Source organism: Physeter macrocephalus, chromosome 6 (genome assembly GCF_002837175.3).
Source record: "Physeter macrocephalus isolate SW-GA chromosome 6, ASM283717v5, whole genome shotgun sequence".
Taxonomy (NCBI): domain Eukaryota; kingdom Metazoa; phylum Chordata; class Mammalia; order Artiodactyla; family Physeteridae; genus Physeter; species Physeter macrocephalus.
In genome coordinates this window covers 77,728,394-77,733,301 of record NC_041219.1, presented here as the reverse complement: position 1 = coordinate 77,733,301, position 4,908 = coordinate 77,728,394, and positions in this window count along the sequence as shown.

Genomic DNA, 4,908 nt, shown 5'->3' with positions numbered 1-4,908 from the left:
TCAAGCTCATTTTGCTCAGCGATAAAATGGGTCTAATAATAATGCTTAGTTCACAGCAGCAGTGTGAAGTAAAGAGATAAAGTGACAGACCAGATAATGTCAGTAAAGTGCCTGGTGCTTTGTGTTATAGCCATTGGTCTGTAGCTGAAATATAGGAAGTTGGGCTTGTAGACACCTTGAGGAAAGCATAAGGAATCAAGTGAGGTTTCGAGAACAGTTGCTCCAGAGTGGAGGAAGTGCTGGTCTGGAGAAGTGGGAGGTGGGTGGGCAGGAGTTTGGGTGCCCTGGGGGCTGTAGAAAGTGGTCTGCTGGCTTAGTCAGATTTGGACTGGAGGTTATAAAGCTTTGTCATTTCTGACACATTAAATAAAGTCTGTCATATTGGCTTCTAAATTGGAGGTTTTATAATTCACCCTGGAGGGTAAAAAGCATTTTGCTGCTAGATTCACTGCTTGGCTGTATTCTCTTTCCCGAACTCATGTGATTTTCATTTCTCAGAACCAGTTTATCAAGACTAAAGACTAATGCCTATGCTGTTGGCTTGCCTGGAGAAAACAAAGCCATTAATGATAGTTAACATATTAATTGCGGAATGTGCTTCTTTAGGTTTCTGTTGGCAACAAGTTACCAGTCTAACAGAGTAAGTGAAGTGCATCCAGACTCAATTTAAAACCTGGCCAGGCAGGGCTTTTAATCTCCACGCTTCAGGTTTTCGTTATTAGAGTTGCCAAAACGCCAAGCTTATAATTTACAAGTAGTACCCGTGTGTCACTTAGAAAGAAACCCAGACCTAAAAATAGAAATGAAACTCAGGAAAACACCAACCCAGATAAATGAATCTTATGTCAGATGCAGAAAGCTTGTAAACTGCGCTCAAGGTTACACTAATTGCGTAAATTTCGATGAAAGCAGATACATTAACCAGTTTGTATGTCACTGCCCAGAGGAAAGTGGCAATTCAAGAGAATTATTTCAGAAAATTTTCTCACATCATTTCTTGTTCTTTTTTTCTTCTCCTGTCTGACTGATTATTCAATTCTTAGGTAACAGAATGCTCTTTCTATAACAGCCATGGTAATACTTCCACTGGGATTACTTTTACCTAAAGCATTACCCCTAAAGGGCCAAGGTCATGGATGATCCCTATACAGAACTTTGTTACATTGCCACACACTGTGTCCCTAACCCCAATCAGTTGTTAGAAACGTATATGCCATTGTTCAGGGTAGGACAAGAGTGAGATGGAAGTTAAGGGTAGGAACAGAGTACTCGCCGTTAAGGGTAGGACAGATGTGAGAAGGATAGTTGCAAACCATTGTGTCCAGGGCTAAAACCTTGGACCTCCTTTCTCTTTACCCCCACATTCCAGCCAATCACCAAATCCTCCTAGGGTTTTCTCAGTTTTTGGTGGGGGGGGGGGACATTATCCATCCTTTCTTTCCTTTGTGTGGTGGTTTGTTTTATATGTCAACTTGGCTAGGCTATACTACCCAATTATTTAATCAAACACTAATCTAAGTGTGGGTTACTTTGAAGGTATTTTATGGATGTGGTTAATATCTTCAATCAATTGACTTTAAGTAAAGGAGATTATCTTGTTAATGTGGGTGGGCCTTATACAACCAGTTGAAAGCATAGGGGAGGAAAAGCTTTTTCTCTACTCTCTTAGGTTGAGCGAATGGGAGCTGCAAATTAAAATGACAAAGACTGATTAACAGGAAGAGAAAATGGAGTTTATTTATGCAATGTGCATATAGCAGCAGAACTCTGTGAGAACTCAAAGGAATGGTTAGAATTTGGGGCTTATATACCATCTTAATACTAGGTGAAGGGAGGATGGAGAAAGGCACTTATAGGAAAACATTTATCTTTGTAAAGATAAATGGGTTTTCAGGAGAACAAACAGGAGATAAGAAAGTTGGTGATAATGTTTGTCTATACAGGTATGAGTAGTCTTTCCGGCTCCTTCAGGGCCATAAAAAAAACCTCCTCTGTAGAAGGGGTAGTAGCTCTTTTTCACATTTTCCCTTCTGGGAATAGATCTGCCTTGAAGAGGAATTTATGGCAGCCTAATTTCCCAGAAGTTGCTGCTTTTAGTCAGATAAGGGGAGCTCTGAGAAGGATTTTTTTCTCTATCTGTTGAATTTCAAGTATCTTCACCTTAAAATAATCTTTATACCAATATAGCATTCTGAGTGGGTTCCCACAGAAGACTTTAGGAGCAAAAATTGAAGTTTCCCAAAGAGGAAGTAATTTTGCCTCAAGACTGCAGTCTCAACTTCTGCCTGAGTTCTAAGTTTCCAGCCCGCTGTCTCCCCTACACATTTCAGTTTTGTCAGCCCCCACAATGATTAAGCCAATTCCTTAAAATAAATCTCTTTATATATACATATGTAATATATAGGCTCTGTTTCTCTGGAGAACTCTGAGAGATATACAGTGACACTATTCCTAATGAAGGACCTTACCTAATATTCGTACTATTGGAAACTTAACTAGTCTTCCTATTTGAAGTGTTTCTCTGCTCCAAAATGTTTTTTTTTTTCTTTTTTGCGGTACGCGGGCCTCTCACTGTTGTGGCCTCTCCCGTTGTGGAGCACAGGCTCCGGACGCGCAGGCTCAGCAGCCATGGCTCACGGGCCCAGTCGCTCTGCGGCATGTGGATTCTTCCCGGACAGGGGCACGAACCCGTGTCCCCTGCATCGGCAGGCGGACTCTCAACCACTGCGCCACCGGGGAAGCCCTGCTCCCGTGTCTTTTGTAATAAAGCTTCATGCTGGGTCTTCTGTCTCTTCCGTCATTAGTGGGGACACTCCTGTTTATGATTCAATCCATCATTGACTGTCTTTTCACCCACAGTTGCCTCAACTCTTTTGTGGGAAAAGGTGATATTTAAATCTAAATAAAATTAACAGACCATTTTGTCTCATCCTGTTACACTAGTTCTAGCCATTTCTTTGTAAGTGTCCCATTGGAGCTTTGATCCCAACAGGGTTTCCAACTCAAATTTTCTCCCTCTTCCTAATCCAGATAACTTCTGAATTTCCTTGTTCAGTTGATGGCAAGATATTTTTTTCCAGTCACCAAGGTTCAAGATTCTGAAACCACCTTTCACTGTCCCCCATCCTTTATATTCTCCCACCTCGAGGCTAACTGTCCACTTTCTCTGTCATTTCTCTTCCCGCTACAAGACCATTACCAATCATCTGGACTGTTACCCTTTTAACTGGCCTCCGCATTTCCAATATTTTTCTTTCTCTAATTATTCCTGGATATTGGATCCACAAAGAACCTATTTTTACAATTTGTGACAAAGACATCCCAAATTTGAAGCCCCAAATACAAAAAGAAATTGATGACTTATAGTCCTCCACAAATTCAAATGTCCGTACAGCAGTACAGTAATTTTTAAAAACACTTGAAACTGGGAGGGTAGTATATGAAATATTGGATCTTCCATGTTACCATTTGTATGATCATTCTACTCCCGGACAGGGGCACGCACCCGTGTCCCCTGCATCGGCAGGCGGACTCTCAACCACTGCGCCACCGGGGAAGCCCTGCTCCAAAATCTTATACATCAACTGTTTTTTTTTTTTTTTTTTTTTGGCTGCGTTGAGTCTTTGTTGCTGCGTGTGGGCTTTCTCTAGTTGCGGTGAGCGGGGGCTACTCTTTGTTGCGGTTTGCGGGCTTCTCACTGAGGCGGCTTCTCTTGCTGTGGAGCACAGGCTCTAGGCACACGGGCTTCAGTAGTTGTGGCACGTGGGCTCAGTAGTTGTGGCACACGGGCTTTGTTGTTCTGCGTGGGACCTTCCCGGACCAGGGATCAAACCCATGTCCCCTGCCTTGGCAGGTGGATTCTTAACCACTGCACCACCAGGGAAGCCCTATACATCAACTCTAAGTTTATCTTTCCTTGGTTGCTCCCCCAAGCCTGCAGGAGCAACTAGCTCAACTAGTTCAACTCATTAAGGAGGCAGTCTATGCCCTCAGCACTTGGCAGACGCCACTGATTCAGCCTCATTTTCCAGCACTCTTTTTCTTCTAGTCTCCAGTTCCTGAGTATGCTGTGGGCATTGTCAGCTTCTCGCTATCTGCATTTTTTATCACCCATTTCCCCATTCCCTTGTCTTTGTTTATACATGTCCTACCATTCCTCCAAGTTCTAGCTTTTCTGACAAGTCTTTCGCTGCTTGTATTAGTTTCTTATTTCTACTGTAACAAATTATCACAAACTTAGTAGCTGAAAACAACACATATTTATTCTCTTATAGTTCTGGAAGTCAAAAGTCAACAATCAATTTCATTAGGCTAAGGTGAAGATGTCAGCAGAGCTGGTTTCTTCTGGAAGGGGCATCTATTAACTTGCCTTTTTCAGTTTCTAGCAGGCACCTGTATTCCTTGGCTTGTGGCCCCTTCATCCATCTTCAAAGTACATCACTTCAGTCTCTACACCTGTCGTTGTCAAATGGCTTTCTCTCTCTCTCATAGTAAAATTTCCTTCTGCCTCCTTCTTATAAGGACACTAGTGATGACATTTAGGCCCCACCCAGATAATCCAGGATAATCTCCCCATCTCAAAATTCTTAATTTAATTTCATCTACAACCTCCCTTTTTCCATACAAGGTAACATTCATAGGTTCTGTGGATTAGAATATCTATGGGGTCCGTTATTCAGCCTACCACACTGCCCCATCTTTCTTACTTCCTTAACTCCAACCAGCATGGTTAATTGTTTAAAGCACTCTCTCCAACACCCTCTACTTCTTTTTTTTTTTTTTTTTTTTGTGGTACGCGGGCCTCCCTCTGTTGTGGCCTCTCCCGTTGCGGAGCACAGGCTCCGGACGCGCGGGCTCAGCGGCCATGGCTCACGGGCCCAGCCGCTCCGCGGCATGTGGGATCCTCCC